At 33.1% G+C, this 27,639-nt stretch overlaps 1 long non-coding RNA gene across 2 annotated transcripts in view; it reads right to left on the minus strand.

The window, feature by feature from the left end:
- Positions 1 to 2,135: 2,135 nt before the first annotated feature.
- The window catches only part of LOC129524109 (uncharacterized), a 68,485-nt gene continuing 42,981 nt past the window's right edge, over positions 2,136 to 27,639 (minus strand). The window contains exons 2-4 of one of the 2 annotated variants that reach the window (XR_010134955.1): positions 6,560 to 6,646; positions 5,399 to 5,569; positions 2,136 to 2,366 (exon numbers count right to left, since the gene is read on the minus strand). This is a non-coding gene — a long non-coding RNA (uncharacterized lncRNA). The remainder of the gene's footprint in view (positions 2,367 to 5,398; positions 5,570 to 6,559; positions 6,647 to 27,639) is intronic. The other variant, XR_008667760.2, reaches the window with a different exon arrangement.

Genomic DNA, 27,639 nt, shown 5'->3' on the forward strand with positions numbered 1-27,639 from the left:
AATAACTTCTGAGTTGGTTGACTCCTTTATCTTTTCAAAATGCCCTCATCTCTTATCATGCTTGTCATTTTATTGTCTATTACTTCTAATATTAGTATCAGCCTATAGTTGAATTTCATTTTTCTAATCAAGCAAAATCATATTTATTTTAAATTAGGGTATTTATTTTGTTCATGCTGAACAGTTATTAATAAATTTCTATTTAAATTTACCATCTTGCTCTTTGTCTTTTGTTTGAAATCCTTTTTTGCCTGCTTGTTTTTCTTTTTGGCTTATTAAATTTTGAATTATGTCTTTATTTCACAAATACCATCTGACAATTTTTATCTTTCAGTTGGTACATTTAGTACAGTTCTTCATCAATTTGTGTTTAAATCTGCCATCTTATTATTTGCAGTGTTTTTCCACCTGCTTTATATTTCCTGTTTTATCCTTTTTTTCATATTTGGATTAAGTAAGACTATTAATATGCATCTTTATTTTTTATTTTTTATTTTTTTTTGAGACAGAGTCTCACTCTGTCATCTAGGCTGCAGTGCGGTGGCGCGATCTCAGCCTCCCAAGTTCATTCTCTTGCCTCAGCCTCTGGAGTAGCTGGGATTACAGGTGCGCCACCACACCTGGCTAATTTTTGTATTTTCTGTAGAGATGAGATTTCTCCATCTTGGCCAGTCTGGTCTCGAACTCCTGGCCTCAAGTGATCTGCCTGCCTCGGCCTCCCAAATAGCTAGGATTAAAGGTGTGAGCCACCGTGTGCAGCCTTAATATTCATCTTATCTGTCATATTTTTAAAACAATGTTTGAGTGTTTACATGAGAAATTACTATATGCATTATGGATTTATTAATGTTTCATTTAACTTAATGCTTTTAATATTCCCTTGACAATGCAAGGACTTTAAAAACACTTTGATACCTTTTTTCACCTCCACTTTCTTTTCCTGTGGTTTTCAGTTATTCACAATGTTTAAATGCACACATGTATTAATATTGTTGTTAAATGCAATCAATATTCATTCAGATTTCTCTACATATATTCATATATTTAATCTTTGTTTTTATTTCTATCTGAATTTCCAGACTTCCACATGAGATCTTTTTTTTTTATTGCTGTATTTTTATTAGGATGGATCCATTAGTAATCAGTTTTCTTCATTTTCACGTATCTGAAATGGCCTTTATGTTATCTTCACTTGTGAAGCACATTTTCTCTTGGAATCAGATTCTAAATTAGTGCCCTGTTACCAGTTTTATGAAAATTCAGTTATATTATCATCTGATTTCATTGTTTCTATAGAAAAGTCAGCTGTCAGTTCTATTACTTGTAGGTAAGGGATCTATGTTTTTCTTTCTGCCTGCTTTTTAATATTTTTTAAAACTTTGGTATCCTAAAATGTCCCTAGTAGTTGTTTTCTTTCCACTTATTTTGCATGTTATTCATTATATTTTTTGAATCAGTGTTTAATGTCTTTCAAATTTTGGAAGATTATCTTTTATTTTCCTTCAAATATTGCTTATGAACCCTTTTCTTTCCATTTCCTCCTGAGACTCTATTTTTAAAGATGATGTTAAGCATTTTTAACACATTCCATATGTCTCTTAAGCACGTTAGTATAGTTTCCATCCTTTTTCCCCTCCTCTCTTTCTAGGCTTGAATCTGGATCTAGTGAACTATCTTCCACCTCATTAGTCTTTTTTTCTTTTTTGGAGAGAATACAGGCTGTCTCATCTGCTGTTAAACTCTTCTATTGGTTCCTTGGCTTTAGTTATTATATCTTTCAGATCTGAAATTTCCATTTGTGTTCCTTTTTTATATTCCCATTCTTTGCTGAATTTCTATATTTTCTCCATTTAATTCAACATGTTAAATACTGGTATTATAAAGGACAGATCTGATATTCCATTATCTGGATCTCCTTTGGGTTTATTTCTATTATCAGTTTTCTCTCTTTTTCCACTTCATACTCAGTCCCCTGTTGAGTCTTTTATAAGACTAACTGAAAAACAAGAGTATTTAACAATGCCCTCCTCCTAGAGATCCTGAGCTCCTCTTTTTGTCTTAAGTGTGGGACTGGCAACCGTGCTCAGCTTTTCAGCCATAGCTAAGACAAAGGCAAATGTCCATACTAAGGTCAATGATTGAGGTCATTCAGTGACTGCTTTTATTTTCTGGAAGGAATGTTTTATTCACAGTTTCTTTTCATTTGTTTGGGACACCCATCTTAAATCTAGAGTTCATTGCTAGAATGCCTCCACATTGATAGGTCCTGGACTCCAACTTTTGTTTCTTCAGCTTCTGTGAGGTGCTTGCCAGGGCTGCTCAGATTCTCAGATGCTTATGCTGCCATTTGCGATGGGAAAATGCCTCTGCAAAAGGTAGAGAAAAGGAATCATAAATACTGGTCTGTCACGAATCTGTGTTTCCCTTCTCTTTAGGATCTTGATATTTCCGGACTTGGCTAAATTGGTGCTCTCTGATACCTTCAAGTATATAAATTAAACCCTGGTTTTCCATATTTTTGATGGCAAGTTTGATCAAATTAGAGCTTTCCACCTAGACTTTCAATTAAACAAGCACCAAATTATTGAATAGTTCATTTTTTTCAGGCTGGTGTAATGCTTCTGCTGATATATACCAAGTTTTCATTAAAGTGTGGGTTTGTATGTTTTCTTTATTCAACTTCATTAGTCGAATGATTTTTTCTTTTTTTTTTAGACGGATTCTTGATTCTCAGACTGTCTCCCAGGCTGGAGTGCAATGGTGCTATCTCAGCTCACTGCAATCTCCACCTCCCGGGTTCAAGCAATTATCCTGCCTCAGCCTCCCAAGTAGCTGGGATTACAGGTGCCCACCACCATGCCCAGCTAATTTTTTGTATCTTTAGTAGAGACTGGGTTTCACTATGTTGGCCAGGCTGGTCTTGAACTCCTGACCTCATGATCTGCCTGCCTCGGCCTCCCAAAGTGTTGGGATTACAAGCATGAGCCACTGCACCTGGCCTCATTGGTCTAATTATCTTTTCCACAATGTTTGAAATACTCTTTTTTCTTGAAATATACTAGCGGCAATTTTTGTTTTTAAAAATGTCCTGGCTCTTGTGGCTCTATGTCATTTAAATTTTAGGTAGGTCTTTTCAAATTTTGTGAAAAACACTGAGTTTTTTGGATTGTATTGAATAGAATAACTTTATGAGAACTTAAGATGTAATATTTTCATCTATAATAATTGTAGAAAATTCACCATTTTAAGTCAGTGAACTTAAACAATTATATTAATGAGCATCATGCTTATTTTTGACTAGATTTATTATTAAGCAACATTATTTTTTATTATGATATTTTAGTAAAGTTTACTTTTTGGAATTTTATAGACTTCTAGAAAAAATGAGAAGATATAATTGAGTACAACATACCCAATTTCTTATATTATTAACATATTATATTAGTGTGGTCTGTTAGCATTCATAAACCAATATTGATACATTATTATTAACAAATATCTATATTCTATTCAGATTTGCTCAGTTTTTACCTTTTTTTTTTTTTTTTTCTGTTCCAGGATCCCATCCAAGGTAGCAGATAACATTTAGTATTCAGATTTCTTTTGGCTCCTTTTGACTGTGACTGTTTCTCAGACTTTGTTTTTTACCAACTTGACGGTTTTGTGTATTGGACAGGCACTTTATCCAACATCCTTAATTTGGGATGATTTGGTGTTTTTCTCATGGTTAGACTAGGGTTACAGGTTTTTAGAAAGAATATCATAGAAGTGAAGCATCGATGGTATAGCATAGTAGAAATACATGTTATTTACTTGACTTATCAATTATAATATTCACTTTGATCGCCTGGCCAATGTAGCAGTTTTCATGTTTCTCCACAATTTTATTTTGAATACTCTACTCTTTGAAAGTAAGCCACTAAGCATAGTCAACCCTCCATTATGTGTGTGCTTTTGTGTGTGTGTGTGTGTGTGTGTGTGTGTGTGTGTCCCATTGTGTTAATTCATTCACCAGTTGGACATTTGGACTCTTTCTACTTCTTTTTTTTTTTTTTTTTTTTTTTTTTGGTGACAAGGTCTTGCTCTATTGCCCAGGCTGGGGTACTGTGGCATAGTCATAGCTCACTGCAACTTCAGACTCCTGGGCTGAAACTATGCTCCTGCCTCAGCCTCCTGAGTAGCTGGAACTACAAGTGCATGCCACCAGGTCTGGCTAATTTTTAATTTTTTTAGAAAATTAGTAGCGAGTCTCACTATGTTGCCCTAGCTGGTCTCAAATTCCTGGGCTCAAGCGATTTTCCTGCCTTGGCTTCTCAAAGTGCTGGGATTACAAGGGTGAGTCACCACACCTGGTCTTTTTCCATGTCTTGATTATTATAAATAATGCTTCTATGTATATTTGTGTGCGAATTTGTTATTTCTCTTGGGCAAATACTGAGTATAAATGCTGATTCATGTAGTGACTGAGTTTAAAGTTTTAAGGAACTGACAGACATTTTTCCAAAGTTGGTTGTATCATTTCACATTTCTATGAGAATTGTATGAATTTTCCAATTCTACCATATCATTTCTAACATTTGTTATTATGTCTATTTTATTACAACAATCCTAGTGGGTGTTATATCTCATTGTGGTTTTCATTTGCAATCATCTTATGATTAATGTTGTTGAACGTGATTTTATATGATTATTGGACATTTGTATATCTTCTTTGGAGAAATGTCTACTCAGATTCTTTGCCCATTTTTTATTGGGTTATTTATCTTTTCATTTATTGAATTGAAATAATTATTTATATTATATAGATATAAGTGTCTTACTGGAAATAAGGATTTGCAAGCATTCCTTGGACTTTTAGATTGTCTTTTCATTTTCTTATCTTTTGAAGCAATACGTTTTTAATTTTAATGAAGTCCAATTTATCTAATTTTTAATTTTGTCCTTTATGCTTTTGGTGCCATATCTAAGAAGATTTTGTCTTACACAAGGACATACAAATTTACTACTAGTATATTTTTTCTAAGGCTTTTATCGTTTTAGCTATTACAGTTAGGTCTGTAACTCATTTTCAGTTAATTTTTGTGTATAGCATGAGGAAGGTGTCCAATTTTATTATTTTGCACGTAGATATCCTGTTATGTTACAGTACTTGTTGAAAAAATTATTTTTTCTGATTTGTCTTGTCACCCTTGTCAGAATTCAACTGAGCATTACCCTAAGAGTTTATTTCTGAACTCCCAGTTCTATTCCATTGATATATATCTTTATGCCAGTATGTCACACATTCTTTTACTTTTTTTAAGAGTTAAGGTCTCTCTCTGTCACACAGGCTGCAGTGCAGTGGCATGGTCATAGCTCACTGTAACCTCAAACTCCAGGGCTTCAGCAATGCTCTCACCTCAGCTTCCCGAGTAGCCAGTCATGTAAACCACCTTGCTTGGCTGATACTTTAATTTTTTGTAGAGATGAGATCTCATTATGTTGCCCAGGCTGGTTTCAAACTCTTGAGCTCAAGCAGTTCTGTCTTGGCCTCCGAAAACTCTGGGATTACAAGCATGAGCCACTGTACCTGGCAACACACAATTTTGATTACTGTAGCTTTATTATAACTTTTGAAGTAGAGCAGTTTAAATCCTCACTCTTTTAAGTATAATTTTAGCTCTTTAAGGATTGTTTTGTATTTCCATACCAGTTTGAGGATCAACTTGTGAATTTCTGAAACAAAGCCTGTTGGGATTTTGATAGAGATTGCATTTACTTTGTAGATCAATTTGAGGAACATTGCTACATTTACACTATTAAGTTTCTTGATCCATGAACGTGACTTCTTTTTGCATTATTTACTTCTCTAACTTCTTTTGGCAATGTCTTGTAGTTTTTCAGGGTATGTGCTTTGCATACTGTGATTCGTGTTAAATTTATTCTTAGGTATTTTTTATGTAAATGTAGATAGAATTAACCCTTGATTTTATTTTTAATTATCTGTCTATAGTGTATAGAAATATAATTGATTTTGTACATTGATATTGTATCCTGCATCTTTGATACCTTTGTTTATTGGTTCTTAAACAATTTTAGTGGGTCTTTAGAATACCTTATACACAAGATTATGTAATCTGCAAATAGAGATAGCTTTCTTTAACTTCAATCTGCAAAGGCATTATTAGTCTCATTACGAAGTAGAGAAAAAATGAGAATTACCAAACTCATATGAGTACTACTAAGTAGCACAACTGAATTTGGAGTCATTTATTTGACACCAGAGTCTTTCTTCTGTATGGATATCTAGCATAATGCCAAGATGAATTACTGTAATATTTTAAATCTACAAAAATAATTTTGTCCTTAAAAAAGATACATTGATTCTCCACTGTATGCTCCTGTTTCAGTCATTCATAATTTGGTTAAAGATACAACATCTTTATGATGCTAAGAGTGGGGAGTACTCATCAGTTATTACCATTTGTCATACCACTTAGAATTTGATTCATGCAGTTGCCACTGCATTATTTAGTTCACATACTCTTCTATCCCACTGGTATGAACATTTCTCTCTTACCCCCTCCTCTACACTCCTCTTTTTTCCTCCTCTTTCTCCTCTTTATCTTGTTTTCAATGTTGACATTTTAGTGGATCTGAGATCTTCCTTTAAAAAATAAAGTATAGTAAAGCACACAATAAATGATTCAGCCACTACATTTTGAAGCAAATTTATAAATGGAAATGTGTAACAACCAGCTATTGGTTGAAAGTCATAAAACCTCATACTCATTAGTATCATTACTAAAAACAAACAAAATAGAAAATAGCCAGTGTTAGGTGCAATACAGAGAAGTTGGAGTCTTTACACACTGTTGGTAGGAATGTCAAGTTGTGCAGCCACTATGGAAAACAGTAAGGCAGTTCCTCACAAATTTAAAAATATAACTACTGTGTAATAAATATACATCAATTCTGTCTCTCTGTATGTGCCCAAAAGACATAAAAGCAGCATCGCAAAGATATTTGTACACTTACATACACAGCAGCATTATTCACAATAGTCAAAGGTGTAAGCAACTCAAGTGTCTATCAAAGAATAACTGGATAAACAGAAAATGATATGTATGTTAATGAAATATTATCGAGCCTTAAAAAGGAAGGACATTTCAACACATGCTGTAACATGGATGAAACTTGAGGACATACATTAAATGAAACAACACAGTCACAAAAAATAAATACTGTATGATTCCATTTATGTGAGGTACCTAAAATAACCAAATTAATAGAGACAGAAAGTAGAAAGGTAATTGCTAGAACCTGGGGGAAGAAGGGAATGGGGAGTTGATTAAAAGGTAAAAATGTCAATTTTGCAAGACAAAAAGAGTTCTGGGGATTGTATGTCCAGCAATGTGAATGTACTTAATACTACTCAACAGTAAACTTAAATACGGTTAAGATCGTAACTTTACATGTTACATGTGTTTTACCACAGTTTGAATTTAAAGAAAAAAAAAAAGAAAAATACAAGTCTAACAAAAAAAGTTAAGCAAATGTTAACAATAACCAAAGTTACAAAAAATGTCATAAAAACGATTGCCTTTACGGATATGATAATATGTAATATTTTCTAGATAAGAGCAGGAACTGACAGATCCCTACTAGTCTTATATAATGGCACTTGTATTTTTCATAACATCCTTTCTGCTTCCAGAAATAAGAAATAGTAACATGTTAAGACTTTTACTGTTATTAGCTTCCCCATTTTTAAACATTTCGTAGCATTCGTTTTCAATTTTTGTAACTTCACCCTTGATTTTTTTTTGTGGTAATTTTGTATAGATTATTTTCTGCCAGTCACCACCAATGATTATTAATTTATGTCACAGTTTTTAATAGACTGATGCTTAGTGTTAAGACAAATAGCTTATTAGCACTATAACTATAAGGAGCATTTGAGTGCAAAAATTATAATTTAAAAATGTCTCTAGATGACAATCAATAATCAGATAATCAATCCTGAAAATACGTACATAAAATTTTCACTGCTCACATAATTCAAGGTGAACAAAACCCTAATTTAAGGTCATTTAATGGTGATATTTGGGTTAGAAATAATCAGTCTCTATACGTCTGCAATATATTAGTACCACATACACCCATAATCGGTAAAAACTTTAGAATGTTGTACAACATTCTAAGAAAGAAAGCAATATATGCTAAACTTTAAATGGATTGTATTTTTTCAGAGATAAAGCATTAAGTTTGTAGCTTTTAGATTAGGCATGAACATTCCAATTATTATATTTTATTACTATTATTATCATTTCTTCAACATGCAAAATGATTATTACTTGTGAAATGCTTTTACAACAATCTTATGGGGAGAAATATTCACATGAAAATGGGACAGAAGTTTGAAATAGTTGATATACCTACCTCAGATCACATAACTTGTAAGAGATTGGACTCTGGTTTTGAAGTAGTTATTTGATAAGGCTGTTAATGCCTATTGTTACTCAGTGCATTAAACAGGGAAGAGACTTGGCTATTCAATTATGGCATTATTTTCTTTGATTCCAAAGCAAGGTTCTGCAAGTCACCACAAAGATTATTCATTTATGTTACAGTTTTTAACAGACTGATTTTTGATAGACTAGTTTGTGGGGTACACCTATATAATGAATGATAAGATAAAATTAGAAACTATGAAAGATTTATTAAAAATTTTCTCTTTTAACTCAGAGTACTTAACTACATTTAATTAAACATAGCACTTTATGGACAAATATGTCTTAAACTATACAAAGGACATGAAAGCAGTAGTATTTAATCTTTTTAGTCTTGACCCATATGAAAACTATATTAGATGCTCAATAAATGTCTGCTGAAGTAACGAGCGACAAATGGGCATAGAGTCTTAAATGATAGCCACCAGTCTCAGACATTATTATTAAAGGTAAATTAATTAAGTTAACCAATACAAAGTACCATTCTCGGCGGCTGGCCATATCTTGGCCACTACTTTTTTATTCAGTGACTAAATGTCAAATGCAACAACATATTCTTTTATGAAACTTTAGTATCTGGTAGTGAGCAAAAGTCACGTTATTCCCAAATAGTGGTAGAGTAACAATATATTAAAGAAAAATGAGACTTTTCATTGTATTAATTAACAAAACATATTTGACATTATAGATCACTAACAAAAAATACTAAGGAAACATTGGAACAATCTGGAGAGTGTCTTTAGGCAACGTGGCAGGCTGAGAAACAGAGGGTGAAACATCAGCATTACTCTTCAATGACAGATTCAGCCAAGAGTAGATAGACACCAGACTAAAAGTGCACTTTTTGTTTTGTTTTGTTTTACTGTGTTTGTAGAATGGCTTTATTAGTCTTTTATAATTTTACAAGGAAACTCAAATCAATACATTTGATATCTTCATGAACACATAAATCAATATGCCATAATTACAAAGATTTCAGAGAATTTACCTTCTGAAACATGGAGGAGATTATGAACAAAATGAATTTTCCTTGGGCAGATGTCATTTCTTTAATGGCTCCTGCCTGCATATTGAGGAGTGAAGAGTGGAGGGAAGCATACAGGAAGTCTATTTCAGGGCCTTTATGGATGATTTCAACTCATCCATAAAGCTTGGTGAATTTATAGAACTCAGGAAGTATATGATCTTTCTTATAACTTCAGAATTTAAAATTTCAAGTCTCTCTTTTCATTATGGACTGCAAATCTGTATTCAAATTATCTTATCCATATGATGGACCAAATACATATGTTGTGTGTGTGCGTGCGTGTGTTAACTTTAAATTGACCAGTGATCACTATAGAATATAGAACAGATATTTTCAGTACATAAACAGAAGCAGACTTCCTAAACGATCGTGTTTTGTTCAAAAGTCAACACTGATAGAAACCTGGGCCCTTGCTTGCAATCTGCCCTTCAGTTTTGCTGTTTATCAGATCTCCATTTTTTTTCTACCTCCAAGAAATACTTTGGGGCTGTTGACCAGGATATGACACCCAGACAAAACCTGAAGAACACAAAGTGTTGCTGCTAGGTATTTAACAGTGCTTCAATCATTTTCCTTAAACTCTGTAAATAATTGGAAATGTTTAAAAAATATTATTTATATTAAATAAAATGTGATAAAATAAGAACAAATACCAGTGAATCTATTTAGAGACATTCACATCAGTTAACAGCATGATAGATTGTTAATGTTGGGTAAAATGTGATAAACTATAAAGAAAAATAATGATTTGCTTATAGGAAAATCACAATGTTGGTTACATTCAAATATTGAGAAATCATAGGTAATAAGAATAATGAACATGTAGAATATAAAAGGAACACCAAAACGCTTTTTTCACACTTAACAAATAAAATACTTTCTTTTCCCAAGTTCTCCTCTGGGCCTAAGGCACAGCTATAAGTGGCATTATAAATGTTGTTGATATGAATTGAATGCATCCATTCTCTTTTTTATGTGGGAAGTATGGAGGAAGGGAAGAGATCAACATAAATATACTGTTTTGAATAATGTTAAAACATTTTTAATTTTTTTCTAATTAAAAAATCAAGCTATTAATATATGTTAGACTCTTAATCCAATAAAGATTATAATGGGAAAACAGATGACATATTATCGATAATATTACCCCACTGATGTTTACCTAACTCACATGACCACTTGACTGCAGCCTAAGCATTCACATAAACTTTGCAGCTTAGCAATTGATATTAATCATGGACAGAACTATTTAGCTACAGTGATTGGTACTGACTGCTAAAATAGCTGAAATGTTTGTACTGGTCATGAACCTGGTCGATTTGGCCTCTATGTAGACATGAAAAAGATGAGCTCATCAGTGTTTTCAGAATAATATGAATCCAATCATAACTTGATACTTTGCAATAAAATGAATATTGAGAAAAATGAATAGAATATTCATTTTAAAATCAATGAATATTGAGATAAATAAAAAATGAATATTGAGAAATACTATATGTGTATTCAGTAATCAATTGTCACATTATTCTGCATCACTTTTTATCACAGCTTCTAGTACACAGTGATATTACAATTATCTAGTTTCTTATAAAGATGCTAATATCAACTGGAATTCCAGACACATTATTTTGGAAATATTAATGCAAGAAAATCTTCTTGGTGCATATGTGTTTACCCTTTGGAATGTGCGTGGCTGGATACCACTGATTTTTATTTTAAATAAAACTTTATTGGTAAAACTTCTCAAATATCTTTACAACAGCACACTGTTCAAGAGGAAGTCTCGTCCTTCCCAGCACACAGGTTGAATCGCCCCCGAACCCACCCGGAGCTCCACGCCAGGCCTGAGAAGTCCTCCTGGGATGGGGAGAAGTTATGAGAGGGGGAAATATGGGGATGAATGGGGTGGCTCCCCAGCGGCTCCCCACTTTTCTATTACGAGAGAAAAAAAGCACAAATGAGACAGTGGGGGGAGAGGTGATGGACAGCTGACACCTAAGCTGGAGGATGGGCACCCAGGATGGGGGAGGCGGAAGCTGCTGCGTGAGTGAAACAGGCAGCCCCTCCCCAGCTGCTCTAGCCTTTGGGACCAGTGATTCTTTTAGGAATTACAAGGAAGATGAAAATCTCTTCTATAGGGTAATGTGTGGTGGTGGTGGTGGTCGTGGTGGTGGTGGTGATTGTGCTGGAAATCCTAAAAGTCAGAACTTTCCTGGAGTTGAGGCTTATTGTTGTTGTTGTTATTGTTATTATTATTATTTGCCCTTTCTATTCCAGAATGCCTTTCAGCTGGGATAAAATTCTTCAGGAAGTGGAAAAGAGAACAAGCTTACTTCTGGGTTGAGGTAGACAGAATGTCAATTAAGTCAGAAGAATCTAAGGCTGAAGATCTCATGTTGGTTTCAAGATGCCATCTTATCAACATGGTTGGAAGTACTAAAGTCATAATTCCTGTAAAATTTTTATACCATTCTGAAACCTGAATAACTTCACATTTATTTCCCCCTTTAGTTTCACAACAGTGTTTAACTGTAAAAACCTTTGGAAACACTAAGATGGTGCTGGAGGTTAGCTGGGAATTACATAGAGCTTTACAGCCTAATTAGGGGAGGAGTAGCTGTAACACATAGGTAAATACCCAAACTCTAGAATTACAGGGGATGAAACAGAATCTGATCAAAGACACCCAATAAATCTAGAAAAAAAAAGAGGAAAGGGATAAGAAAATAAAAGTAAACACAAAACGCAGAAATCATCAGCAGTGAAGTGCAAAATGAAACGGGAGCAAATCACAGCCTCAAGTAAATTTTCCCAGATACAAAATGCTGTAGGTAATTTGATGAAGACACTTGAAACTGATGCACAATTTCTCTTCCTGGGAAAGTATTTTGCTTTTTCAGGAAGGAAATTAAAGACAGTTTGGCATATTCCATCAACATTCCCTGTTTTGGAAGGATTAACGATGGATGCATGGGTAGACCATAGAATAAGTGGAATATTCCTTCCCCTGCCATAAATAAGCAGCATTTAATAGTTCAATAGTTCTAAGGCAAAACAGGATTACTTTTTGCCATTTTCTCCCTCTAAACCAGGTTCTTAAAAATACAAACAATTTACTCCTACGTGGGAAAATACTTCCTAGAGGGGTCAAGTCTGGAAACAAGTGCATACCACTGACAAGATGATCTATTAGGACTAATTGCATAATGGAGGAGTCAAAGCACAAAGGAACCACACACATCTTCACCAAGGATGATGTTAATGAGATTTTTTTCTCTCTCTAGCTAGTATCATTATTTGCAGAGATAATGATCATGTGTACTAAAAATCCAGGACTATTGAAGGAAAACTATTAAAATTAACAAAATAGTTCTGGGTCCTGGTCAGTTTCAAGATTAATATAGAAACATCAGGATTCTTTAAAAATCACTAATAATTGCTTAGAAAATAAAATTAAAATACTCATTTTTAAACAGGAATGATAATTATATAGCTGGAATTTTCTAAAATTATACTTTAAGTTTCGAGATACATATGTAGAACATGCAGGTTTGTTTCATAGGTATACATGTGCCATGGTTGTTTCGTGCACCCATCAAACTGTCATCTACATTAGGTATTTCTCCTAATGCTATCCCTCCTCTAGCTCCCCACCCCCTGACAGGCCCCAGTGCATGATATTTCCCTCTCTATGTCCATGTGTTCTCATTGTTCAACACCCAGTTATGAGTGAGAACATGAGGTGTTTGGTTTTCTGTTCTTGTTTTGGTTGCTGAGAATTATGCCTTCCATCTTCATCCATGTTCCTGTAAAGGACATGAATTCGTCATTTTTATAGCTGCATAGTATTCCATGGTGTATATTTGCTACATTTTCTTTATCCAGTCTATCACTGATGAGCATTTACATTGGTTCCAAGTCGCTATTGTGAATAGTGCTGCAATAAACATACATGTTCATGTGTCTTTATACTAGAATGATTTATAATCCTTTGGGTATATAGCCAGTAATGGGATTGCTGGGTCAAATGGTATTTCTGGTTCTAGATCCTTGAGGAATTGCCACACTGTCTTCCACAATGGTTGAACTAATTTACACTCTCACCAACAGTGTAAAAGCTTCCCTATTTCTCCACACCCTTTCCAGCATCTGTTTCCTGACTTTTTAATGATTGCCATTCTAATTGGCGTGAGACGGTATTTCATTGTGGTTTTGATTTACATTTCTCTAATGACCAGTGATGATGAGCTTTTTTTTTTTTCATATTTGTTGGCCACATAACTGCCTTCTTTTGAGAAGTGCCTATTCATATCTGTCACCCAGTTTTTGATGGGGTTGTTTTTTCTTGTAAATTTGTTTAAGTTCATTGTACATTCTGGATATTGGCACTTTGTCAGATGGATAGATTGCAAAGATTTCCTCCCATTATGTAGGTTGCCTGTTCACTCTGATGATAGTTTCTTTTGCTGTGAAGAAGCTCTTTAGTTTAATTAGATCCCGTTTGTCAATGTTGCCTTTTATTGCCATTGCTTTTGGTGTTGTAGTCATGAAGTCTTTGTCCATGCCTATGTCCTGAATGGTAATGCCTAGGTTTTCTTCTAAAGTTTTTATGGTTTTAGGTCTTATGTTTAAGTCTTTAATTCATCTTGATTTAATTTTTGTATAAGGTGTAAGGGAGGGGTCCAGTTTTAGTTTTCTGAATATGGCCAGCCAGTTTTCCCAATACCATTTATTAAACAGGGACTCCTTTCCCCATTGCTTGTTTTTGTCAGGTTTGTCAAAGATCAGATGGTTGTAGATGTGTGGCTTTATTTCTGAGGTCTCTGTTCTGTTCCATTGGTCTACATATCTGTTTTGGTAACAGTACCATGCTGTTTTGGTTACTGTAGCCTTGTAGTATAGTTTGAAGTCAGGTTGCATGATGCCCCCAGCTTTGTTCTTTTTGCTTAGGTTTGTATTGGCTATATGGGCTCTTATTTGGTTCCATATGAAATGTAAAGTAGTTTTTTCCAATTCTGTGATGAAAGTCAATGGTAGCTTGATGGGGATAGCATTGAGTCTATAAATTACTTTGGGCAGTATGGCCATTTGCACGATTTTGATTCTTCCTATTCATGAGCATGGAATGTTCTTCCATTTGTTTGTGTCCTCTGTTATTTCCTTGAGCAGTGGTTTGTAGTTCTCCTTGAAGAGGTTCTTCACGTCCCTTGTAAGTTGTATTCCTAAGTATTTTATTCTCTTTGTAGCAATCGTGAGTGGTTCACTCATGATTTTGCTGATTGTCTGTTATTCGTGTATAGGAATGCTTGAGATTTTTGCACATTGATTTTGTATCCTGAGACTTTGCTGAAGTTGCTTACCAGCTTAAGGAGATTTTGGGCTGAGACGTTGGGATTTTCTAAATATACAATCATGTCATCTGCTGGGAATATTTTTTTTTAAGTGCAGATTTGCATGAAAAGACTATATATACAATTTTACCTAGGAAGAGAAAAGAATAAATATAGAGACAAGCAATGTAACTTCTCGATAAAATAAAATAGTCTAAACATTATATATATTATTAAATTGAAATAAAAATAAAATTTAAGACTATATGTACATCATATCAACCAGTTACATGTTTAATTTTAAGTTCAAAAATGAAACCAGTTTAAATCACTTCTGATATCACCTACAAAGAGTTATGTGAAAATACCTAGAACATATAAGACAAAGAATAATAGATGAGGATTAGCTTTTTAAATTTTTGAAACATATTTTAAAACATATTATTTAACATTAGTCAGCAAGGTACAAAAGTAGACTAGCCCATGTAACTAAATATGTATGTCTAGAAAAGAACCTGGATATAGTTGAAATTTTAGGGAATTATATTGGGAAGTTTTTCAAAATAATGCAATAAGGAGAAATTAGTCAATAAATATATGGACAGTGATTTGCCATATGTAAATATAAAAGTTATATCCCCTACCTCATGTGTAACATGAAGCATTCCCAGGTCTCTACCAAAGACATACTTTTTAAAAATAATTTTTATAATTTTTGTTTTTGAGAGAGTTTGATAGGAACACAAACTCAGAATAAAAGAAGGTTTTATTATATTTTCATTGTTAAACATCCCTCTCTACAACTACCTTCTATATCAAGCAAGAACAGCAACAATCTCTGTATGGAAAATAAATAAAATGACTGATATTTAAAAGACATAAGTTCATATCTATGATATGTAAAAATTTCTTGAAATGTAAAAGAAAAACACACACGTGTTCAACCTCATTAAAAAATGTTAAACAAAAAATTACTTTAGTACAGTAGATAGAAAAGGGCTAAAAATATTGACAGCAGTATATTACAAAGTGATGATGTCCAGCATAAATTTCTATATGATGGAAATGCTTTCATATCTTTAATATCATGTATGAAAGCCATCAGACATATATGGCTATTGAGCAGTTGACATATGACTAAAGTAACTAAGAAACTAAAATTCAATTTTATTTTTTTTAATTAAAATTTGAATAGCCCTCTAAGGATAATTACTACCTTACTGGAAAGTACAGTTACAGAGTTTTCACTAAAATGTATTCTTTTCCACATATGATCAGTATGACTGAAACATACCACTTTATTTTATTTTTGAGATGGAGTCTTGATCTGTCATCCAGGCTGGAGTGCAGTGGTGTGATCTCAGCTCACTGCAACCTCTGCCTCCGGGGTTCAAGTGATTCTTTTGCCTCAGCCTCCTGAGTAGCTGGGACTACAGGCTCCCGCCACTATGCCCAGCTAATTTATGTATTTTTAGTAGAGATGGGGTTTCACCATATTGACCAGGCTGGTCTCGAACCCTTGAGCTCAAGTGATCTGCCTGCCTTGGCCTCCCAAAGTGTTGGGATTATAGGTGTGAGCCATTGCACCCAGCTCAAACATATCATTTTTGAAGAAATCCAGCCATATGCATCAAAATTATCCAAATATATTCTCTTTAACCTAAAAATTTCAAATTTAGCTTTTTATTGTAAGAAAATAGCATGGTAAGTACAATAAATGTAGTACATGGACACACGGAGAGGAACAACACTTACTGGGGCCTGTTGCTAGAGGGGAGAACATTAGGGAAAAGAGCTAATGGATGCTGGGATTACTACCTAGGTGATGGGTTGACAGATGCGGTAAACCACCATGGCACACATCTACCTATGTAATAAACCAGCACATCCTGCATATGTACCCTGAAACCTAAAAAAGAAAAAAATTTATAAAATGAAGAATGTTTATTGAATTTGAAACATTGGAGACCATATAAATGCCTAAAAATAGAAAAAAAGTTAAATAGATTTGGTTCACTAAGTCACGAGAAAATTCACATAACATAACTTCCATGTTGCTTCTGTATTGTGGTCACTCTCCAACGTTTTACATATAATAGGATGTGATAATTAAAGAGCAGTGGGATCAATGTCAGGAAAAGTCATTTTATTGCTTTTCTTGTTCTGGAAACTGCTCTGTTATTAGCAACTCCTTAGTGAATTTTGGTTCTGTATGAATAGCTCATCATATTTATTACTCATATTGATCTTACTGATTACTAACACCCTTAAGCCCTTTATATACACAAAAAGAGGTGCAATTTTGAATCTTATGTACATTATAACATTGAACTAAAATTTGTTATCCTCCTCCATTAAACTGTAAATTTAACAAGGAGCGAGAATGTTTCAAAATAATATTCCCCAGTGTTAGCATACACTTAGTAGTCACATAATAAATATGTGTTGAATTAATTAAATAAATGAAACATACATTAGAGACCTGAGCATATTTCAATGGTAACCCCATTTCAGGAGTAAAATTTCCTACACATCTGATGAATTAGTTACTCAAAACTTATCTGTTATGTGTGATAGATAACTTCAAATATCTGGATAAAGTCAATGCTCAATTCTGAATCTTGGTCTATGCATCTAACTGCCATCAATTCTGCATGCATGTTGTTTTATTATGGCAACAATGATTACATAAAAGCACAGATTATTAAAATATAAATAAATAAGACAGGAATTATGTAGGCTTCATTAAAATTGCCAAGTGTGTTAAGCTATCCTGATAATTTGCCAGTAATGACTTGTACATTTTTATTGCATAGCCATAAATCATTCTATCAGATTTTATTCTTTGATGTTTAACTAGCAGATTACACGTTATTAAAACAGACAATGTACCTCATAAGATTTTTCTTCCTTCTTTAGAAATATTTATGGAAAAACTATTTAATTTTAATTTAAAGAATGCTTTAGTTTACCTTTTCCATCTACTGAAATTTTAATCACACTGACATCATATTTGTAAACAACATAGAAGTCTTCTGAAAAATATGTGATGTTTCACAGGGAAAAATGGACAAAACGAAACAAAATTAGAATGTAAGAAACATTAACAGAAGACCAGTTGAATCATATTAGACCAGCTGCCACAGAACGTTGAGCAGAGGAAGTTCCTTCAGAGGGATATTCGGATTGTTTATTTCATCTTCTTTGATTTCATTTATATATTTTTCAACAACAGATGGATTAGTGCTAGCTGTGTCTCCATGCATGAATGTTTTATACAGGTATGTGTTGCTCGTTTTGGCTAGGTACAACTGAGCAAGTGAGCACTTTCCATTTCACTGCCAGGTGTTCTTTACAATGACTTTTAAGATCGACTTTTAAGTTGTCATGTTCTTGAATCTGGAGTTAAGAAAGGAAAAAAACATTTTCTCTTTGAAATTCAGTATTGCTTTTGAACTCACAATCTGAAGACTTGTAGTTACCAGAAAGTTCAGCTTTTGAAACCTTGCTTTGTATTTTTTAAGTTTGAAATATTAACGCTGAAAAAAAAAAATAGTATCTCCTCTTCACAAAATTGAAGTTTCTGGGAAAATATCCAGTGATTTTTTTCCTGTTAAATATACATTTTAATAGACATAAATGTAGTAACAATTCGATATTTCCAAAAAAAGACATGTTTGAATTCCTTCCAAATATATTTTATAGTTATTTATGTATTTTATTTATTTATTTATTTTTGAGATGGAACCTCGCTCTGTCACCCAGGCTGGAGTGCAGTGGCATGATCTCGACTCACTGCAACCTCCGTCTCCCAGGTTCAAGCAATTCTCCCTGCCTAAGCCCCCCGAGTAGCTGGGATTGTATTTTTAGTAGAGACGGGGTTTCACCGTGTTGGCCAAGCTGGTCTCGAACTCCTTACCTCAGGTGATCTGTCTGCCTCGGCCTCCCCAAGTGCTCACATTACAGGCGTGAGCCACCGCGCCCAGCCTATGTATTTTATTTATGGGTTGGTGGTGGTGGTGCTTTTTATGTTTCATGACTGAGATGGACTTTTGAATCTTATGCATTTTTGTAAAATTAAATCATATTTTACTTTGTGTAAAATTAAACCAGAATCTGTTCCAAATAGTGATCTTAGCTTTTACATTTGGAAACTTTTAGTTCTCTAAAAAAACTTATTTTTGACTTTGAGAACTTAGGTTGCATGACCTAGAAGGACTGCACTGGAGATACAAGTCGAATGTATCCTTTAAAAAACAGATGAGAAACCTTTTTACTTTTGATGAAAATATAACAATTGAATAAAAATTCTGTGGAAATAATTTTTTATAATCCAGAAAAATTATTTTCTTCCTCTTTCCACCCCCTGCTTTTTCTAAAACTTGTTTCTCTACTCACTTTATATTTTTTAAGTTGTAAAGCTTGCTTTCCATATTATTACATTAATATCTTTTTGTCAGATCATTTTTATTGTCTTAAAATCTTTTTTATCATTTGTTCCTGTTTCATTTAGAAATTTTATCTTCTAGAGAGCTATCAGTGTTTGTGAAAATGTTAATTTTCTATAATTTTGCTAATTTTATCATGATTTTCAGAAATCAAGAGATAGCTGATTATTATAATGTCTATGTGATTTATTTATAGAAAAAATGACCATTTCTGAGACAGGCAAATAAGATGGCTAAGGAAAAAATCAATTTTAGATTTAAAAAGATTACTAAAACATAATTTTTATTCTGCCATTTAAATTATTCTATGATTTTCATTGTTGTTGTCTTAATTTATCCCTTCACTACAACTTATCAATATATTCTTTTAAGAGGTGAGATCTCTGTCTGTCACCCAGGCTGGAATGTGGTGCTATGATCATAGATCATTGCAGCCTTGAACTCCTGGTTCAAGCCATCCTCCTGCTTCAGCCTTTCAAGTAAATAGGATTCGTGGACACAAGCCACCTGCCTGGCTCAACTTACGTTAGTAGCAAGTTAGTTGTCTACTAGAAGAGGTCTTGTTTTTCTTTTTCTTTCTTTTTATTTTTAACAGAACAGAGAAAAATATATTTGCTTCTATAATCTGTATTGAATTCACTTCCATTCCAATATTGACAATGCCCACAGTAATTTTGGCTCTTCAAATTTTTGATTTCTATATATACCATCACTGTAATGGAATAAGGTACAAAATTCTTTTAATCAGAAATCTGTATTGGCTTGGTGCACTAATACAATCATTAGCAATTTCCATTAAAATACGTATGTATGTGCACTCACACACACACATACAGATTCACTCACCCAATACAATGCTGGAAACTGTGATGGAAAGATAACCTATTACCACATTCTGAGAAAATTCTCCATATATGAGGCCAATGGATCTAGTCCAAGAAACTCTTGCCCAGGTATATTTAAAATCTTCATAATACAATAGAAACAATTAAAAATTTATTTCGTATTTCCCCCACTATCTGTTATGTAACTCAAAGATCCATTATTTATACAACCATGTTTTCTTTCAGCTGCACTCTATCCTAAATGCTATTTTTAGTATATCTTAAATTGTATCACACACATACAGTCCATTGCTATTCTTTATATTTTGTTTAAATGCAGTTATGCTTTTGCCTATATTGTTTTAAATACTGTGACCTAGTGATATCTATTAGTGTACACACTGTGGCAGACATACCCAAAGCTGACTCACAATAAGTTATGGCCTTGTATAATTCCCTCCCCTTGAATGTGGGTAGAACCTGTGACTTACTTTTAACCAATAGAATATGGCTGAAGTAGTGGGATGACAATTCCTTGATTACATTACTTTACATGGCAAGGAATAGCACTCACTTATGTTATACTATATATAACTTTGTCTTAGCTTTAGATTGGAGAGTCACATTCTTCTGCTGACCTTGACTGGCCATATGTCAGAAAGTTGTGGGTGTCTCTACAGCCAGAGAGTGGACTCCATCTGATAGTCAGTAAGAAGCTGGGTACTTCAGTCATACAATTAAAAGAGAATTAAGCCCTGGTGCGGTGGCTCACGCTTGTAATCCTAGCACTTTCAGAGGCCGGGGCGGGCAAATCACTTGAGGTCAGGAGTTCGAGACCAGCCTCGCCAACATGGCAAAACCCCAACTGTACGAAAAATACAAAAATTAGCTAGTTGTGATGACTGGCACCTGTAACACCAGCTACTCAGAAGGCTGAGGCAGGGGAATCGCTGGAACTCTGAAGGCGAAGTTTTCAGTGAGCCAAGATCATGCCACTGCACTCCAGCCTAAGTGACAGAACAAGATTTCGTTTCAAAAAATTAAAATAAAATAAAATAAAAAGGAATTAATTATGTCAAAAACCTAAATGAGCTTGGAAGTGGATTCTTTCCCAGTCAAGCCTCTAGATGAAAAGGTAGTCTGGCTGACAACTTGATTTCAAGACCCTGAGGAGGATTCTCCTAGGTCCTGCCCAGAATCCTGAACAAACAAGCTGTGAGAGAATAAAGTTGTTTTGTATTAAGTTGCTAAGTCTTTGGTAAAATTTTGAGCTGCAGTAGTCAACTAACAAGGATATCTATACATCCCACTTTTTGAGGGTGTGTAATTCCAGATGCACTTTTTCAGATGACTCTGATAATTATTTTGCTAGATGCCCACAAATATTTGACAATTTTGATTGGAATCATATTAAATGTATAAATTATTATTCAGTGAATATGCATTTTTACAGAAATATTTAGTTGTTTTAAAAATCTAAAACTATATTCCCTTGAATCCAGTAATATTTTTGATATCAAAAATATATTTTGTCCTGGATCCAAATGATTATGTTATGTTTCTGTATTAATATATTGAACTTGTTTACAAGTTAGATTTACTAGCATCAAATAATCATGGGAGTCCAAAAAGTCATGTTGTATCACTGTTGAATATAAAGTCAAAATCAGTTTACCCACATTTTATTTTACTGTTTCTATATTTATTTCGGAAATAATACTAATACATACTACCATTTCTTGTACTTGGTGAGGTTGGGTACCTTTCTCTTTTATGAGACAGGGTCTTGCTCTGTTGCCCAGGCTGGAGTGCAGCAGTGCAATTGTAGCTCACTGCAGCCTTGATCTTCCAGTCTCAAGTGATCCTCCCACCTCAGCCTCTTGAGTAGCTAGGACCAGAAATGCATGCTAATGCACCTGGCTAATTTTTATGTAGAACCAGGATCTGGCTAGGTTGCCCAGGCTGGTCTCAAACTCCTGAGCTGAAGTGATCCTACTGCCTGGACCTCCCAAAGTGCTGAGATTATAGGTGTGAGCCACCATACCCAGCAGTATCTTTTGTATTGAATTGATAAGTCAACATTTTTCATACTAAGGTACAGCTAACATAGCATGATAACTAACTCCTTGGAATGACTTGCTAAAAAATTACCTTTAAATCACCTAATCCCATGGCTTTTCTTAAAGAAAATTTATTTTTTTTCTATTTTTGTTGGCCTGTTCTTCTGAAGAAATTTGATTACCATTTATAGAAACACATTTACTTCATGGAGAATGTCAACTATATTGGAATAGATATTAATTTCAATCTTTTTATTCATTTACAATATTTTCCATATCGGAGAATATATTGCCTTCCTTATGTATAATTTATATAGTTTGGCCTTTTTTCATTTTTCTTTTGAATACATTGTCTTGAATCTCTGTGTGTGTCGTGTGTGTGTGTGTGTGTGTGTGCATTTAAGAAGCAGAGGTGGAACTAGTTTTTAGTCCTTCCTCTTGATTTCCTGTTTTCTAATGTATTTCTATAAATAGCTTCTTATTTGCTTATAATGATTAGTTGCATTTTTAATTTCTACGTAACATTAAGAATGTTTATCACATTGATTAAAAGAAACATACTGGATTTTTAGGTAATTTTCATTAATCTCATGTTTTATCACATTGTATTTTAAGCATGTTGTTTTATCTATTGTGATTTGTAAGTTTTAACAGACAATGCCAATATGTACATAGATGTAGATTTCTTTTAATTGATTTACTTTGGAATGTGATGAATGATTTTTGTCCATAAAAACAATACTTTTTTAGAATTTTTTATTCCTATTTGAATTATAACTACACATTAATCTTCCAATTGCCTCATCCTCTGGCATATTATTAACATGCTTTTACTGTCCAATTTTTTCTTTCACATGAGTTCTTTAGTCACATTTTTGTATTTTTGTAATTTTCTCTTTGATTTCTTTGAGTTGCACTTTATACAAGTTACTGTTTTTACATGACTTGTTCTTTTTACTCAGAATGGCTATGGTTATTCTGGAACTTTTGTGGTTCCACATACATTTTAAGATTGTTTTTTCCACTTGTGTGAAAAATTTCATTGGTATTTTGATAGGAATTGCTTTGAATCCATAGATTGCTTTAGATAGCATGGATATTTTAATAGTACTGATCTTCCAATCCATGAATATGGAATATCTTACTATTTTTGTGTATCTCCTTCAATTTCTTTCATCATTGTTTTATAGTTTTCACCGTAGATATCTTTCACTTCCTTGGTTAGGTTTTTTTTTTTCCCCAGGTATTTTTAGCTAACGTAATTGAGATTGTTTATTTTTCAGATTGTCTACTGTTGGCACATAGAAGAGCTACAGGTTTTTGTATGTTGATTTTGTATTCTGCAATTTTATTGGATTTGTTTATCAGGTCTAATAGTTTTTTAGTGGAGTCATTGGGTTTTTCTAAATAAAAGATTATATCATCTGCAAATAAGAGTAATTTGACTTTCTTTTTCCAATTTAGTAATTTGACTTTTTTTCCATTTTCTGTTTCTCTTGTTTAATTGCTCTGCTTAGGACTGTTAGTACTATGTTGAGTTAAAGTGACAAAAGTGGACACCGTTAACTTGATAAAGATCTTAGGGAAAAGACTTTCCATCTTTCCCCATTAAATATGGAACTAGTTATGCTTTTGTCACATATGGCTTTTATTATATTGGGGTTCTATACCCATTTTTGAGAGTATTTTTCATCAAGGATGTTGAATTTTATCAAATGCTTTTTTTGGCATCTATTGAAATGATCCTGTTTTTTGTCATTCATTCTACTGATATGAAGTATCACATGTATTTATTTGTGTATGTTGAACCATCTTTGCATCCGTGGGATGACTTTCACTTGACCAGATTTAATTCTTACTTGTTGTTTGACCTTTAGCAAATTACAAACTATATTGTACTTCAGTTTCTTCATCTGTAAAATGGCTTTAATGGTTATATCTACTTCATAAGGTTGATATGAGGTTTAAAATAGTTGTACAGTCGTGTGCCACATAACGACAGTTTTGTCAATATCTGACCACATACACGACGGTGGTCCGTAAGATTGAAATGGAGATGAAAAATTCCTATTGCTTAGTGACATTATAGCTGTCATTACATTATTCAGTACAGTAACATGCTGTCCAGGTTTGCAGCCTAGGAGCAATAGACTATACCATATAGCCTCAGTGTAGTAGGCTTTACCAAGGTAGGTTTAGGTAAATGCATTCTATGATGTTCCCACAGCAACAAAATTGCCTAAGGATGCATTTTTCAGAAAGTATCTTCATCATTAAGTGATACATGGCTGTATATGTGGCATGTTTAGAGGACTGCCTGCTATATACTAGGTGCCATTTCTGTATTAGCCATTAATAATAATAAAAATTAATCTTATCATTAAACCTATTAGTTTATCCTATTATACTCTTTGATCAGAAATGACTTACCACCCACTTTACAGACTCAGGATTCCTCATAAGTCACAGTCTTCTTTGCAGTTTTATCTATGAATTTGTTGCTTCTCTTTATTATTATAATATCAGTAGGTCAAAACTCTCAATATTTATTTCAGCCATATTTTCCTCTTCAGTTTCTTATTTGACACTTATTGTGGAGATAAAGAAGGGTTCAATGGAAATAGGAAGGAAATGTCTAGAAATCACTTTTCATTTAACTAAAATCTGTGGATATATTCTAGTTTAAAACAGTAAAATTGTTAAACTGTGGAAAAGGAATAAATCTTCCTTATATATATACATGTATATGTATATATACAATGTTTGTATATATATGTGTATATATAATGTTTGTATATATATATCTATATATATGATCAACTACTTTTTTCTTATATATACATATATGTATATATTCAGATTGGAGTTCATAAATCTCAGGATATACTTGAGTTGGCCTCATACAGTGTCTAGCCCACCTTAATAGTTCTATTAACAGTATCTCCAGAACTTGTTCGTTTATCTTTGGTAGTCTGCTCACCATACTCCTGATTTGATTGGGACACTCTGTGCCTGCACTTATTGTCATGTTGTGATTAACAGAGACTCTTTTCTCTCTCAAAACTGTTGGAGTTTGGACAATATTTATTTGGTCACTCTAGTCAAAGGCAAATCTTCAGATCATTAACTTCCAACTCACTCAAAACTGACCAAGAAGGAGCAATAAGGTTTTACTATAGTTCTCCTTGCTGCTATTTTTTAAAATTTACTTTTTTGTCCTCTATAACTTTTGAGCCAATGCCATTTTCTTATCCCACCACAATCTTGTCTGCCTACTTTCTGAGAGTTCTTTCTTATTACCTACCAAGAAATAACACTGGCATTGAAAATGTAGTTTTACAGATACGTGCATATTTTTAAATACATTAACAAATGTTGGCAATATTTTGCCCTAATGTGGTTAGGGTTTAATTCTTGCAGTATTCTTGAAATAGTCTTGCAAATTTTTTTTTAGAAATCAATTACTGAGTTTTGATGCTGTCACTTCACAGTTATTGTATTTATAGTTAAATATCTACAAATTTTGAAATGTAGAATTTTTTCTATTTGATATAGTTGGCTTACTTGCTATATGTTTGAAAAATTAATTTGTAATGATGATCTGAGTTATATTTTAAGATGAATTTGTTTTAAGATCAATTTGTTTTATAATATTGTCAGAAAATATTAGAAATAAGAATTTTCTATCTGAGAAAGAGTAGTACTCAAGAATCATTAAAACAAGACACTGGTGGCAATATGAAACAGGTCAGAAGTTTAGTAAAGGACCTACATTTTGTAATAATTATTTTTAATATTTTAACATAAGTTGAGAATAATGTTATAAAAGAAGATTGACAAAATGCCACTGAAATAGATAGAAAACCTTAACACTGCTGAAATTAAAAAAAAAAACAACTAGTACTAATAACACAAAATGGGAAATACATTTAATTTTGTAGCCAGTAATTCTGTTGAACACTTGCAGAATTGGTTTTAAGGGAAAAATTACTTTTTTTTCTTATTCTGTAGCTTGAAATGACTTCATCATTTAGCCATGGGATGACTGTTCTTTCATAAGATGCATTCAAAAATAGTAAATCATACGAATATATCAGAACTAGTAATAGTGTATGTCTTCCAAAACATAGCTGTCCCAACTTTCATGCCAAGCTCTCATAGTTATATGAAATGTGTGGATTCTACTTCTTAAACAATGATTAGTATGCATCTAAGATTTAAGCTGTAACAAATAGTGAGAAAATTGAACATTTAAAATGTTGAAATAAAAGAAAATATCAACGACTATTTTAGATCAGCAATAGATGTAAGCATTAAATAAATACCATATTCTCTACCTGGTTACCCTTTCCAACTAGACAAGACTCAAAACGACAGAAGGAGGCAGAATCTATATTTGAACTAAAATATACAGCCCAGGAGAACATCCTGTCAAAATAAGATGACAGATAATTTCTCTTCCACCAAGTGAATTTAGTAATGAGTTTAAATCTGACTGAAATAAGACCATATCCCAAAATAGTTATAAAATCTGTAGTAAGAAATGGGGGCAGCAATAATATTTTATACTTGCTATGTGAGGAAAAATTGGATCTAAAATATTATACTAATGATCTACTAAGTCTCTTATTCTTAAAGTATTAATTTTATATAAATATATTCTATAGACTTATGGTCTAAATAAGACAGAGATTAGTCTAAAAAGAAACACCAAATAATAATCTAAAATATTTGTTTGCATATATAAGTTATATATATCCTTTTCTAATCTCTTCCTATTAGAAATTACTAGATTTCTTCATATGTTTTTCAAGAAAAGGCATTCTCAGCTTAGAAGGGCCTGTGCAGTTACCATCTATAGGAGATGCCATCTTAAAATATAATATTCCCATATATTTAGTAGACTGTTAATGATAATTATCATTTGGGACAATCAGCTTCATTTACTTATTGTTGGGATTTTATAGAAATCTTAAAGACAAAATTATTATTCTTTTTTTCTCTTTGATAAGTAATGAGCCCACATTATTGAATAAGCTACATTACAGCAGTCATAATGTCTTAGCTATACAAATAATTCTGGAGATTGAATTCTTACTTCTTGTTTGATCTTCAGCAAATTACAAATTGAGTTTATTTGGTATTCAACCAATTTCATTTCAATAGGCACCTAGTTGAGCTTTTATCCAGGAAGAACAAAGGAAATACTTATCTTCTTCCATTTGCCTCCTTGTCTTTAATTGTGCTGCTTCTCTCATCCTTGTTGTCTTCTACAGTCTGTTGACCTGTGTCCATTCATCTTGGAATAACCCTCTCTTTATATTAGATTTGATAACTTAGCTATCGAGTCTTCAGTGTCTCAGGCTGTAATTGCTCAATGTTTTTAAATATTGGGTATAGAGTTGTGTGTGTGTGTGTGTGTGTGTGTGTGTGTTTTGTTTGTTTGTTTGTTTTTAGA

Source organism: Gorilla gorilla, chromosome 7, assembly GCF_029281585.2.
Source record: "Gorilla gorilla gorilla isolate KB3781 chromosome 7, NHGRI_mGorGor1-v2.1_pri, whole genome shotgun sequence".
Taxonomy (NCBI): Eukaryota; Metazoa; Chordata; class Mammalia; order Primates; family Hominidae; genus Gorilla; species Gorilla gorilla.